This window comes from Manacus candei, unplaced genomic scaffold (assembly GCF_025592945.1).
Source record: "Manacus candei isolate 608988 ecotype Guabito, Panama unplaced genomic scaffold, ASM2559294v1 h1tg000056l, whole genome shotgun sequence".
NCBI lineage: Eukaryota > Metazoa > Chordata > Aves > Passeriformes > Pipridae > Manacus > Manacus candei.
This window is the reverse complement of record NW_026138104.1, coordinates 13,202,327-13,218,255: the sequence shown is the minus strand read 5'-3', so window position 1 is coordinate 13,218,255 and position 15,929 is coordinate 13,202,327.

Here is a 15,929-nt window from a genome sequence, read left to right as displayed (position 1 = left end):
GCTAAGTTGGAAAAGACCTCTGAGATCATCGAGTCCAACCGTGGGGCTGTGACTGTGTGTGCAGAGCCCCGTCAGCCACACAAGGTCCCGCACAGGGACCTGCACAGTCTGGGTAAGCTCAGAGACATCAATGATCTTCTCCCAGTCGATGTAAGAGGGATCTCAGCGAAGCTTCACAGGATGTCGTTGTACCCAACAGGAAAGTGCTTGTACATGGCTAGGCTTTTATTCCTCCTGTTTTGGAAATGAATAGGATTTTGAGGCAGTAACTTGAAATTTGATTTCACATCGCACGTTCGTGAGGTTACCCAGAAGGACAGCACCTGTGAAGTATGGCCACCAAATTACCAATACCTCGTTCCTGAAGAACCCCTAAGAGCCCCATTATCTATATGGACATAAGAAGCCTGATGCCAAAAGAGACTACGTGGGATTTTAAACAAAATCATAGTAAATGACAGGTTCTCGGCACGTCTCATGCCTTTTGTCCTCAATTCTTTGGCTCTGATGTTAACTAAAAAAAATTGGAAGGCATCCTGGGAATTTTTGTCTCCACCATCTCTGACCTTTTTCTCCCCTTCTCTGTCTGGCATGCAGTTGCCTTCCTCCTGCTGCTGCTTCGATCAGTCCCGTTAGGGATTTTGTCACCTTCACTGCCCTCCTGCCCTCCATGTCCCTGCTGCTGGGCTCACTGCCCTACGGCACATCTGCCACCTCCCTGCGAACCACATGGCTCCAGATTGCTCCAGCACCCTTCATTTTCTCTGGTTGCCTCATTTGTGTGTTCCATGTAATTTTCCTATTTCATTAATTTTTAAATTAAATTTAAAAAAAAAACCAATAACTTGATGTAGTTAAAGTCTAGATGTTGTGCATTAACCTATATAGCCTGTCATTTATCTTCATTACATATCTTTCTCATTCTTTTTTAAGGCTAGTGAAAAGATCCAGTAACTCATGTAAAGCTTATATCCTGGGTACTAGTGAATGCAATTTGTTTGCTCCGTTTTCATTATACCTGCTTTCCTCCCTGCCTTCCACCATTTCACCTCCTCTGTTTGTCCTTTTTTTCTGTATTTGTTTCAGGTTAGGTTCAAGTCATACCACTTTGATAGGACCTGCTTCCAGTATGTTTCTTTTCAGTATATGTTTCCAGAAACTACATTTCTAACACCAGGAAGAACCACTCATGGTTCTTCTATATTTTCTCAAGCTAAAAATAAACCATTCCATAAACGTATAATGAACAATGTTCTCCAAAGACTAAACATATTAAAAAAAGTGTTTCTGAGCCTTATGTAGAACCATGAATTTACACCGCATGGTTCAATTTTCGAATATTTCTGAATGGTTTCATATGCTTATGGTTTATTATTAGTCACTAGGTTAACTTGCAGCAATTTTTATATTAAAGGCTATACTGCTGTTTCTGTTGATTTTTCAGTTCCATACTTTTACTAACAGTTTCCTAATCTGACCATAAGCTTCTGTCTCTTTTTACAGATTTCTTGTCATCAATATTTAGTTTGCTTCATGGTTTATAACATTCATCTTAATGGAACATCAGGCTGGCATTCTGCTGCAAACATTTATTTATTTTTAGTTGATGTTTATATTGGAAGGATGATTTTCTGGCTGTCTGTTTTCATATCACTGACATAGCGTTTGACAGGCAACCTTTCACAAACTTAACCAATCTGAGCAGGCGGAGTTTCAAAATACATCAAACATCATTCCTAAACTTAATCACAAGATGGAAGTCTCTTATACTATACCTTGACCAATTTTAAAATATTTTTTTCCTTCTGCTATTGTCTTTGATGTGTTTTGTACATCAAAGCTTTTCTTCTGTGAAACAGAACAGAAACTGATATGGTACACTACTTTTTTTTTTTTCATTTTCCTGTTTTGTAAGATTTCTGCATAACAGATATAAAATTATCTTGGTTGACTTGTCTTGATAAATGACATAAAACCATTTGGATTACCATGACCAGATTTTGCTTTCAGTTATTTAGCAACAAATTCTGTGTAACTGCAATTGCTTCAAGTGAGCTTTTCCAATGGTGAAAATGAAATGACAATTTCATTCTCAGCATTTGAATAAAGAGATATTTTTACTTAGTGTTTTCCTTGAAAAGATTTTGTTTTCAATCACAAGTTTATTTAATTAGATATTTGGTCTAAGGAGTCCCGTGCCCGCAGAAGCTGTTTCTTTCAAAAAAATCAGCTGAACCTTTTCAAGAATTGGAATGCTATTTTGTGTTTAACTAAGCAGTTCAATTCTTTATCCTCTGCAGCAGAGGTTGGTCCCTGCTACTTGATAAGACAGACTTGACAAGTGTATCTTATCTTCATGGACAGTGAGGCCCAAATTTTGCTAAGTTAAAATCTCTGAAAAATACTTGGCAGATGCTTGTTACAGCAGCAAAACTATATTTGCTATGGTGTCTCCTACCAAGCATGGTACCTTTCTGTCCCCAAATTCCAAAGTGCAAAGCCCCAGGTTTAAGTTGAAGGGTTGTGTAAGGTGATGGCAGCCTAACCCAGTAAAGTCTTTTTCCAGTTGCCTTTTAGAAGAGGTTTTTGAGCAAACTATCTCTGTAATTTTACTAGATTTCATTTCAGGACTAGGTTATTCACTCCAAAAGCGTGAGAGCGAATTAATGTTTATATGATTTGAACCATCAGGGGGTGGTATAGCCAGGGCCTGTACTCTAATAGCCAGAGCAGCAATTCTTTACTAATCATCTACTTTTCCTTGTTTGAATGCTTGTTCAAAGCTGTGTACTCAGCTGGGTGTATTCTGACATGTTGAATTTGCAGTGACAGTAAAAAGGCCATATTTGCATCTATGACTACTTTAGGTATCAGAAGTTTGTTATGTGAAGAGATAGGTGTTTATATAAGTTGTCCCATGATCAGCAGGTATAACAAATATTGTTTCTTGTTGGCTACATCCATTACATTGAAATAAAGCCATTCCTCATTACCTTTGCATTCCCGTATTGCAATGTTCTCAAGAGCCTCTCATCCCTGCTATGATTTCTCATTTCCTGTGCTAACAGTGTAAAATCATATAGAACCACTTAGTTTGGAAAAGACCTTTAAGATTTTTGAGTCCAACCGTTAACCTAAGACTACCAAGTCCATCACTAAACCATGTCCCAAGCAGCACATCTACACATCTTTTAAATTTCTCCAGGGCTGGTGACTCAACCAGTTCCCTGTTCCAATGATTGACAATTGTTTCCATGAAGACATTTTTCCTAATATCCAACCTAAACCTCCCCTGGCACAGCTTAAGGCCATTTCCTCTTGTCTTGTCTCTTGTTATCTGGGAGGAGACCCATCCCCACCTTGCTACAACCTCGTTTCAGGTAGTTGTAGAGAGAAATAGGGTCTCCCCTGAGCTTCCTTTTCTCCAGGCTAAACACCCCCACTATCCCTCGGCTACAGACCTTTCACCAGCTGAACTGAGGGGCCCAGAACTGAACACAGGATTCAAGGTGCAGCCTCAGCAGTGCCAAGTACAGGGGAATGGTAGCTTCCCTAGTCCTGCTGGCCACACTATTTCTAATACCAGCCATGATGCCATTGGCCTTCTTGGCCACCTGAACACTATATAGGCCACCTGGGCAATCATACGCTGTAGTTGATTTGGAGTGATGCATGGGCAGATTGCTCAGCAAGCTGAACATATAACGTATAGACTCTTCCTGCTTTTCCCTCATCTGAGCACTTCAGCTTTTCTGCTGCTCATCTGTCTCTTTTAGCAAAACATGGAATTTAATATCCCTGGGACTTCTGCTCTCATCAGGTTCCATTGCAATTAGTTGGCAGAGGAGAGGGGAACTCAATGACAGACAAGAAAAGCATGAGCTGCACGTCTAATTTTCTTAACAAACCAAGATGTACAAATGATATCAAGTTAAGTAATCAAAACATTCTCCAGTTCGCTGACTGTTTCTGAGAAAAGCAAAGCAGTGTAATACTTTAAATTGTACTTGGTTTTAGATTTTGTACTGGCTCTTACACAGCTGTTTAAAATGCAGCACAAAATGCAACTTGACTTACACTTTATTGTTGCAGATAAATGCTAAACAGAAACCATCTGTATCTTCTACTGTTAATATCTACATGGTGCTGTAGTTGGCCAACTCTTATAATCACATTCTAGACACGAGACACAATTTTAAATCTTGTTAAATGTCTTTTTCATGTCATCATTTTGTATCATTGAAGTTAAACTTTAAAATGCAGGTCATTGTTCTGAAGACTCGGAGTCAAAACACTTCAGAAATATTGAAGACTGTGCATAATTTCTTAATTTGCTCAACAACCTTGTTTTCAGTTAATCTTTAAGTCTCATGGTCAAACAATCTCTGCTAACTTACATATGGTGCAGTCAGTCATACTGAAGTAAATAGCATTTCATGAAGCAAACACCAGTGCAGTATTGCCCCGTGGCTTTTTTATTTTATGGTGCTTTCTCCATATCTGTAGTTGTAATGGCAGCCATCTGGAAGGGGAAGTGCAAGTACTGCTACCACCAGAAAACCATCCTGCTGACAGGCAGCTGCAGCTTCTGTAGTCCTTGCATTTCAGCCAGCACAAACCCATTCCTGTAAAGCTCCTGGGAGATTTACCTAAGTAAGGTTGCAGAACTGAGCTGGGGTTTTTATCATGCGTATTTCATTTTTACTTACAGTTTTCAGGACATATAACTCTCTCTCCTTTGAATAATCCATAAAGTCTTCAAATAGGCAACGTGACCTAATCTGCTGAATGATCTCATGCTTTTGTCAGATGTAAAATATTATCCAAAGTGAGTGAAATAAGATGGTTTGAAGTTTTGAAAAGATGTCTCTGGAATGTATGAACATGTTTGTTTCATCTTCCACATGTAACCCAAATAAAGAGGCTATTATGATGTATTCCACATAGTATACAGTTCATTATGTTCAGCAACATGTCTCTCCCTTCGTGTATTAAAGCAAAGTATTCTCTTTCATCTCTGTTCCTCATAAAGACCTGCCACCTTTTACTGCTTAATAATTGAAGGCAACCTACTACAGAAGCTTAGTGTTGGATGACTGCCTGCACCAACAGTATGAAAAAGAATCAAGTCAGTATTTTTGATGGCTTTAGTAGTTATTAAAACTGAAGATTGTATGTCATGGCTCTGGGAATCTTTTAACTCTGCCACTGACTTACAAAAAGAAATACTGGCCTTGCTAAGATGAATGGTGACTTCTGCATCACTATAATCTCTACTCTAGTCATCAAGTCTCTCACTGTTTCTCAAAGGAATCATGAGTTAAGATTGCTATTCTTATCTGCTTTACGGATAATAGAATTACATTATTAATCAATAGGACTCAGTAACAATATTAATTTCTTTGTCAGAATCATGTAGCACCTCTGTGTTGACATATATGGGTGAAACTTCTTCTGGAGTTCCTGTAAAGTTGGCACACTTTTAACCGATATGCAAATTTATTTTTATATATTTGAAATTCAAATATGTGTTGATCTTAATCCTTCAGTATGAATTTCAAAACAAGGTAATTTTTCTGAAATATTTATTTTGCATAAATGGATTTCCTGAACAAATGGATCTAGTTTGAACAAAGACTTCTCAGTCCCCTTTGTTGTGGTTTTTTTGCATTTGACAATTTTTTTTTAATGTTAGTTTTCTTGGCAACTTAACTAATTCAGCAGTGAATCTTTCACAAGATCAGCAAATTCTCTAAAGCTTGTTTTTGCTTATTTTAACCAAAACCGTATCAAAACCGGTGTAAAGAGCACTCATGATATTAACATTGTAGCTACAGTCTCCTGCATTGTTAAAACAAACAAATAAACAAACAAGCAGTATTTCAGTGTGGATTGCATCCATATGTATGTGGAATGTATATGTCACTCAGATTTTTATCTATTTGGAAGGTCATCTCCCATGTCTTTCACAAACAAATGGAGAATGAAGAGGATGTGAAAAAAATGCTGATCAAATCAAGGACCACTCTGCAAATGGGGTCAGCACTGCAAGGTTTCGGTTATGGGTTTGTCCTTTCATTTTATCAGGGGAAATGATGGCTAGAACTGGACTGCACTAGGGTATGGGGTACGTAGTCACAAATAGAAAAAAATCCAGCTGCGAGGCTATGATAAAAGGGAATTAAAAAGAAATTGGAAGGCTAATTAAAAATCTGTAGCTCTGAATATTGAATCCTTGAAACCTCCAAACACTCTCAATAAAATATATATAGTATTTTTCATTTTACCCTTTCTATATACTTCACATTTCTGTATTTAGCAAAACTGAAAAAGGCATTCTGTTTCTGGAGCATCAAATACCATTTTCCAATTTGCCCTATATGTTTAATAAAAACATTAAGGCCAGGCAGCATGTAAGTGTCAGAAGACTGTCTCTAGAGTGACAGCTAAGCACAAAAGTGAACATGATAATAACTTTGACTTATTCAACTCTTAAACATAACTTAGGGTGCATTCAGATGAGGCAATGTCTAACCTTGGCACACAGAAGTGCTGCTATGGGCCAAAGCTTTTGCCCTCTTGCAGTTTGTGTGCCATTATTATGATAAGCTTTTCTATTGTGATTAACTCAAGCACATGCAGTTTGCCATTCAAAACAGAACCAACAGAGCTTTCAATAAATGGAATAATGTATACCCTGAATGTCAGATACAACATCAACCATTAGAAAAATCACCATACATGCAAAAATCATTGAATATACAAGCCCCAGGCCTGCTTACAGATACCTTTCTTTCAATAGTTGTCTGTTGATAATCAAGCTCACAGTTTGCCTTCAGATAACTGTATTTGGCTAAAATAAACTATTTAACTGTGTGTTATGTAGTGTATCAAGCACCTATGTATATATCATAGACATGCAAACAATTTAAAAAATAGCAAAAATGCAAAGAATGCATCTAGCTTGAGATTATAGATTCTGCTGTCCTAATGTTGGCCCCAAACCTTCTTCTGGTACATCAACAGTTTTCAGAGGAAGATTTGATGTAATTAACTCACAAGAAGAACTGCATTTATTTGCAAAACTAAACTGTTACAGTTTCTGCCCCAGCTTAACACATTGTTCAAAAATAAAAGATATTAAATACAGCTAAGAAATCAAATATATTTTCATTTTCAAAAAAAAAAATTTTGCACAAATAGGTTTTGAAATAATATCTCATGGGTAAGCTTGTTTTGAGAGAAGATTAATTGGAGAATTACATAATGTTGTTAGTAAGCAATTAAAATTCAACAGAGCCTTAAAATTTACACCTTAGGGAATGCTGGTCAAATTTACACATCTTTCAAAAATAAAAGTACAAACTGCTTCCGAAGTGCCATTACATGCCATGCATATTTAAGAGTTTTCTGTTACATGATCCATTTAGAATTGCTCAAACAATCTTGGGAATACTCTTTTAGTTTGGTGACTTTGGAACTATAAAAAAATGCTTTGTCCTTCACGACCAAACAGGTTTTGTTACACCCAAACCATTCCTTGGATGGTAATTTTGCTTTCTTCACACATATTAATGGCTCATTTTTTAAGGAATTGCTATTGGCAATGGAGAATTTTAGGTTTGCATGATGGTGGGTGTTGGATCATCTTCCACGCCTCTTAAGACTGTGGATACAGTACAAGGAAAACTACAGCATGTGATGGAAAGCTGGTGGACATCTGTGCCACCTATAGGGAAATTAAAGCTGACCAGGGAAAAGGTAAGGGAAGGAGAGGTAAACTGAGGCTATGCCATGGGCAGTTTTAGGTGAGCTTGAGGATCAGTGCAGAGTTAATGCTCAAGGGATGGTACCGGAAAGTGGCACCTGCTCCAATTTGTTCCATGAAAGTCACAGTCTGCAAGTTTATAGCTCCAGAAACTCTGGAATCATCTTACAGACAGCTTTAGTGTCTAGATCAATAGTAGTTTTTGCTGTGACAGTTTCATGGTTTCACCCCAGGCAGTAACTAAGCCCCACACAGCTGCTCGTGCACACACCCTCCAGTGGGACGGAGGAGAGAACTGGAAGGGTAAAAGTGAGGAAACGCATGGGTTAAAGACAATTTAATAGAGGAGGCAAAACCTGCGTGCACAAGCAAAGCAGAACAAGGAATTCATTCTCTGCTTCCCATGGGCAGGCAGGCTTTCAGTCACCCCCAGGAAAGCAGGATTCCATCATATGTAATGGTGACTTGGCTTGACAAACTCCATTGCTCTGAACGTCCCTCTCGCCACCTTACTCCCCTGGCTTTGTACACTGAGCATGACACCATATGGTGTGGGACATCCCTGGGGTCACTTGGTGTCAACTGGCCCAGCTGTGTCTCCTCCCAGTTTACTCTACACCCTCAGCCCTCACTAGTGGGGTGGTGTGAGAAGCAGAAAAGGCCTTGTATGTAAGCAGTGCTCGGCAATAGCTAAAACACTGGTGTGTGATCAACACTGTGTCCAGCTCAAATTCAAAGCATAGCCCATACTAGCTACTAGGAAGAAAATTAAGTCTGCTCCAGCAAAAACCAACACAGACAGCTTCTGGGACTGCACACCACCCCTCCAGCCCAGCACCCCTGCAGCCCAGGAATTTTGGTCGCCTGAGCCATTTCACACCTTCATGAGCTGCAGTAAAGGACCTATGAGCTCAAGAGAGCCAGGGCTGGCTGTTGGTCACCAGGTCTCTGGAGAGTGAGGGCTCCCTCCCATATTTTAAAATCTCCTGGAAGCAGGATTGAGTCCTGTTTTACAGTGCTGCTTCTACTCCAGTCTTATTTAAAGCTGATGTTATCACTCTTTCTTATGGCAAAGCCTTGGCTTAACCCCTGCTTTCTTGTCAGTCACCCTGCTGGTTTTAGCTTCCCTACTTTTGCTGCTCCAATTGCATTATCGATTGGGCTGCCTCCAGAAGGAGCTTTCAGTTGACACAGTTGGCATTGAGACAAGCCGAGCACTTAGAGCTCATTAGGTGGGTGGGATTAGATTCAAAAGCTCAAATCTGACGTTGCAGCAAAGTGATAAAACTCCTCCAATGCTATTCACAATCTCCTCTGAAAATTGAAAGCATTTCTTGCATGTGCAATTTATGATTTTCTTTTTAAATGATCCTGGTTGAGATGTGAATTTCCACTGAAATTATGCAAAATTTATAATATGTGGTCTAGGCTGAGTTTTCATTGTTTACTTTTCTAGAAAACTGGCCATGCCATGACAGTGCTTTGCAATGTGATTATTTTAACTCAAAACTAAAAGCAAAATCTAGTGGGTTTGCAAATGGAACCAAAAAGAAGTATACTTTAAGGTGCCATAAAGGCACTGCCATCACTGAAAAATCAAGCTGAAGGTATTTCATAATAGGAGCAAAAATGGATAGTCTTTTTCCTAAACCAAGAAGAACAAGATCAACTTTTCCACAGCATAGTGGAAATAAGGCCATGTTTGTGTGATACAAGACAACACTGTGTTCCAGACGCCAACTTCAAGTTGTTTGGTATGGCTAAAGGGCAAAGCACATTCCCATGCAGAAATACTTGGTGCAGATATACTCAATGAATACTTGTGAAAAAAGGAGCTATGACTATAGCATGCAAAAGTCATGAAAAGATGAAGCATCCTATGTGCACTTATGGCTTTAAACAGCACACAGTAAATAAAATCACAATACTGAGTGTCCTGAGGATTATTAGGACTATAAATTTACAGTTATCTGTTATCAGGAGTAAATAACACTGTGGAAAAAATAATGTGTGATCAAAGAAGGGGTTCATTAATTAAAAATAAGTTAACAATCTTCAGTCTTGTATTTTCTGTGTGCTTGGTTTTGTATACCAGATAAAGGCTCTTAACTTAGTTTTGTGAAATAAAATGCAAAGATTGGTATGTAATGACTATTTCTCTAAAGGAGACAGGACCTATGAGAAATGCCTTTACTTGGCAGCCTGGGCAAGAGATAATCCAGGAGGAAGATAACTGAATTATGAAGAAACAACCTGAAGAGTCAAAGCCAAGAACTACAGAGGCTCTGTAAAACTTCTTGGCTGTTACAGCTCCAAGGGGAACCACAAACAAGAAAAGAATGGAAGCCTCTCAACTTCAGATGTAAGAAAACAAAGTTTGGGCACTCACTGATCGGTGAATACTGCCCCGTGCAAAACATCATTCTTTAATTAAAACTCTTCCTGTATGCCAAGGGAGATGGCACTGTGTGGTTTTGCTGGCAGCTAACTTTAACAAATAGATTGCAGGATTCTCTAAATACAATATTTTCTTAAAGAACTGGAAGGCTGTGGTTGAAAGGAATTTATGTTTCTGTCCTTTGCACCCTTGAACAGAGGGAACACTAATTGTCCATGAAGAAACAGCCAGCTAGATTTTCCCATGGCCACTTAAACTGTTGTACATCTGCACAGAATTGTTATAATTTACAGCTAAAAATATATACGTATGTAAACTGTATTTATTAATTGTAGTTGTGTTTAAAGGTCATGATTAAAGATCAAAATCTTCTTGCACAAAGGACTTCAGATGAAAATGAAAGGACAGTTTTTGTCCCCAGACTGGCTGAGGGAAAGCCAATTAAAATACTTCCCCATCATGAACTATGATTAAACAATGCCTTGAAAAAAATGTAATGAAAACATTATCCATCATTTTCAATCGCAGTTTTCCAATTAAATCAGGGCACAACCTATTTTACAATTAGCATGCAATGATGTCTGTCCGTAGTGGTAAATAAATATCAGTTTGACTTTGGGATGATGACAGCTTTTATTTTTTAAAATGTTCATGCGTGCACGTGTTTGGAACTAGGCTGATACCAAATATGTCCAACTGGAATATACATCCCACTCACTGATGGAATCTAGTTAGGGGTGTTTTCTGTGGGTGAAGTTCAATACAAAGGAAATGGAAAAGGGGCCAATACTGTAAGGATTTTTGAGCTGCACAAAAAATGCTCCATATGTTAGCAACTGAAATCACAAGGCAGAGTGCTGAATGACACAGGGTGGCAGCACAGATTAAGAATACTGCCTTCTGCTCATGGAAAGAATAATAAATCCCATGTCCTTCATGCAGAAATTTGTGATTTTTATTGGGGCTATTTTGTTCCTGCCTTATTGTCACCACATGATTGTTTTCCTTAAAGGTCGTTCACCTCAGGTTGGATTGAAGTCAAGGTAATCTGCTCTGGTTTGGTTTAGTACTAAATGAAGTCATTACTGGGTGAAGAAACAAGCTCCTGGAGAACGCTTGTTCCTGAGTGGGTAAAGTTAGATGTTCCAGGTGGAACCCTGACATTGTTGAAATCAAATGAGTGTTTTTAATGTACATACGTTGAGGAAGTGTTTGATATTACATCTTGGCAACACTATTCCTGGAATTCCTGTAATTGAAGGGGTTCAGTTTGCAAATTTAATATGTTGTTTTAATGTCCACGTATTCCTGTAGTGTAGTGATATCCACAAGATGAAATTAAGCTATAATTTCCAGCAGAAGTAAACATAATATTAATTTCTCCATAGCTAATATGCAGAAATTTGGGTTAATTTCTGTACTCATATCAGCTGCTTTGTGCATCTGGGTTTCCATCCCATAAAGACATATGCAGCTTCTTAACTTTAGGAATGCTAGTTTTTCAATTACACTCACATGAAATTACTTCCGTGTTTAAAGTGCATGTTAGCAGAATCAAGGACATTAAGCAATACACTGTGAGATAGTGAGCATTCTTTAAATTCTGTGACTCAGTGGAATGTAATAAATGAATAACGCCCTTGCATTTTCGAGTCACAATGTCAGCTTTACTCTAATTTAATCCACTGTATTTATTATCTCAGGAACAAAAATCTCATTTGTTAGTAATCTTGAAAAATAAAAAAAAACCATTATTTTTCTTACATTTTCTTAGTCATTTGCTCTTCTTTAATGTGCTTTCAACTCTTGTCCATCCTGAAAAACTCTATAGTAACTGGAGATACAATGAAATTATGACATCTCAGGAGAAAAGAGACTGAAATCTGAACAAATGAGAAAAGAAAGGATTTTTAACCACTGTTCATAACTCTTTTCACTCATTTTGAGTGACATCTACTGAGCAGGAGTGTCTACTAAACATTATATGAGAAAGTGGGTTTTACTTTTTTGTATAACTAACACTGAAAGTAGGTGCTTTTTTGTGCATTTGATTTCGTCGTCTGAATTAAAAACCAAAACACTTCACCCATCCTTTAAATACTGCAGTGAAGATAAAGGTCAAGTGCTTTATCTTCATATAAAGATGATTACAATAATCTCCTTATGTATTCCCTTCAAAAAGCTGACTTTTCAGTGCCCTCCATGTCTTTTGTGCAGTCCTTCTTTGCTTCTGGACATACTTGTTTCATTCCCATTTACTGGGAGTGCATATAAGAATACTGCTTTGGTCCAAGTGACTGCACATTGCACCCACTATCATTAGATACAGTGAAGATAATAAAGGAAAAAGAAGTTAGCTATGAGCAGGAAGAATTCTGTGATGGGTTGAGGCAATCTGTGTCAATGTCAAAAGGAGGAAGGGCATTTGCACAGCATTTGTTATGCAGCTCAAAACGCTTTCTTGAATATACATTCTGAGCACATAGTCCCTATGATAGAGGTTGTAAGGGGAGTTTTAACTTTTATTCCTCAGGGCTTCATCCTGCAACGTGGTGTTGAAAGGCTGCAACTCCTTCTGAAATCATGAAAGTGGTGGGAAAATATTAGCTGATTTAAATTCTTGTAGATCCATTGAAGTATTTCTCCTTGTTTCGATAACAGTTTACCCCAGCAAAAATCCTAGTCCTTAGAAGACAAATTTTGACAATGCTAGAAGTTGTTCATTTTTTACAGGATCAGATCAGCAAACATCAGCAGCACCATGGAACATATTCCCAAGGGACAGCTGGGATTTCATACATCTTGAGCATCTGTCAGAATTCTGGTGCTAAGAAAGCAAGAATAATTCAAAGAGGCAGAAAAACCTGAACAGTAACTACTTTGTTACTAATATTAAGGTGGCATCTGATATTTGAAGGTCTAATCCTGTCATATTCTGATGCCCTCAGATTAGAAAGTAAATGAATTTTTAAAATAGCCAAGATGGCCAGGGATAATTACAACCAAATTGTCCTCAGTATTTTTTTAAAGAATCATTAAGATAGTAAAGATCATTAAAAAGATTGCCCAAAATAACCCCAGCTATATTATCTCACCTGCAAGTAAAAGTACCCCAAGATGATTCTATCAGCACATCAGAGCACTGAGAATTTCTATGGAGATGTGAGGTGTAATGGGTAATCTGACAAATGTAACTATTATGGTTTGAGCACATCACCAAAATAGCTCCCTGCCTTCTGGAAAGTAACAGTACGTTTTAGAATAGCTCAGACTCAATTCATATTGATCCACATAAAGAATAATGACCAACCACACTGTTTCAGTAGAATTAATCCAATCTCTTTCCCTACTTCCCTTGTTGAACCCTCAAGAGAGAATTATAGATTTCTTATACTGTTATGCTCATTCACTTACTATGTGGCAATGACCTACTTTCTGTTTAACACAGTGAACGTGGGACTCTGTATGAACATAGAGCATTAGGCTTATGCATGTAGAGTTGTGATTGTCAGAGACAGAATCTGACATCCAATGAGTCTTTGATCTTGAAAGGAAATAGTGCTTATTTGCATCTAAGTGCTTGCAAGCAATTGCAGGTAATCCAAATGCAGAATCAAAGCCAGAGAAGCTTTTTGTGAGTAATTCACATTTTAAAACTCTACGCAAAAAGCAGTTTGGGTTTGATTTACTCAGAGAGGCATGGGCACTAAATTTGCACAAGTTTACAATAGAGTTTTCTTTCCAACTCCCTGTGACCTTACCTTTGGTCATTGCAAAAGAAATGCTTATTAATGGAGCATAAAGTGATATTTATTTGTTCCTTGTAAGTCTCTTACTTGAGAAGGGTGCAACCAGAGGGGATGTTGATATTGATTATTATAAAAAACAAATAGTATGTTTCCTCAAATGCTACAAGCTTGCACATGTACAGGAGAGAATGGAAAGCCAGGTAATGAATAGTAGGAAGCTTTGGCTCAAAGGCTTGTGAAGTGCATGTAAACATACCTCAGGATTGTGGGCACATAAGTAGTGTGAGTGACACGTGGTACACTGGGCTTCATGGCATGACTGCTTTGGTACTGGGCAAAGCTGTAATAATCCTGCATGTTTTGTGCCAAGAAGAAAATTGATTTGCTTGAAATGTGGAAAATTAGATGATCCCACTCTCAAAGAGATATCTCCTTCATATGAAGGCAGGAAGGATCCAAAAATCAAAAAAGGATTGGGAGATTTGAAAATTCCGCTAGAATAGAAGAAAACTTCAACTGCAAAAATTCTCTGCAGGTGTAATTTTCACTGGTGGTTTTGATTTGTTTTGTTTTATGGCAGCCTGGCTTTTTATAGAAAGGCCGTTTTAAAATAAAGCTCAGCATTTTGCTCAGAAGTACTGGGTAATATTTTGTGACATTTATAGGACTTTCAGGTTTTGTCTAATTTAGATTCCTCAAAAGGAATGCAGACTTTGGTGCATGCAGGTTTTGACTGAATTCATATTGCAAGTCAGGTTTTCATATTTTTCTTTTCAGTCAGCATTCCTCCAGTGTCTTCCCAAGATTCCTGATGGAGCTGGGTGTTGCTCACTACAGATAAAGTTATCAGGCTGGCTCTAGGTGAGTAATTAGGACTTATCTACATGAGAACATTTAGCCAAAGACAGAGTTTAGCTGTTTGTCCTAGTGTGCATGTGCTAGTTTTTCTATTGTTATACTCTTGTGAAACATGGATGCATGGATATATAGATATATAAATATATATGTCAGAAGTTCCTTTATTTTCCAGTTTTATTCTTCTTCTATTTTCTTTGTTTGAGAAAAGTAACATTTTCATCTACAAAAAAATAAAGGAACTATGAAATGAAAAAAAACCTTCACTTTTTTTTTTTAATGTAGTCTAGTGATAAAATATCAAGAAAAATGTACATCTTTACAATTTCTGGAATATTTTAAAAAATAATTTTATTTTCTTTAAATTGTTCCCTTTCTTATATTCCAAAAAAATGAAGTTTTCTCTTGAAAATGAGAAAACCTCCATAATAAATGAAAAGCAAGACTGCTACAAAACATTTTCAGTGACAAATCCTTAGATTTACTTTTAATGTAGCATATATGACAACATATTTTTAAAAGTTCAGAGCTATGCCTCCATAGCTGCTATTTGCCCTGTGTTATTTGACAATCAAATCTTTTACAGTGCATCAAAGAACAGGATCACTAGTCATTTCTGACATACCAAGTTTCAGATGCAGGTTTATCTGTCTTTTTTAGAGCTCTTTCTGGGGGCAAAAGCACTCATATCACTACTTTTCATAATTCAGAAGCAGCATGGCTTTTCACCTTCTCATAATTCAAAGTACCTAACCAACTTTACTCATGCTATAAAAGTTAATTAGCAGCTATTATAACATTCCTTTTACTTTCTGACAAGCTGTGTCTGTGTGTGTATGTATATATATATAATTATAGTTTTACATCCTCATTCAGTGCATTGCATCATCTGAACCTGCATGGTAAATGAGAATTACTGTCTCTATATTTTCGAGCTATATTAATGTTCGAAGTCACGTCGAAGTGTCCTTCGTATAAAGAAGTTTAATCCTAGAGTAATTAGGTTCTTCTTTCATCTTCTCTCACAAGATGGAAAAGGAAAAAAAAAAATCCAAACCACTAAAGACATACAGTCGTAGAATAAGTCTTTCCATGATGACTGTAAGCCAACAGATAGACCGCAAACTTTTCGAAACAGTCAGAAGAAATCCTTTCATGT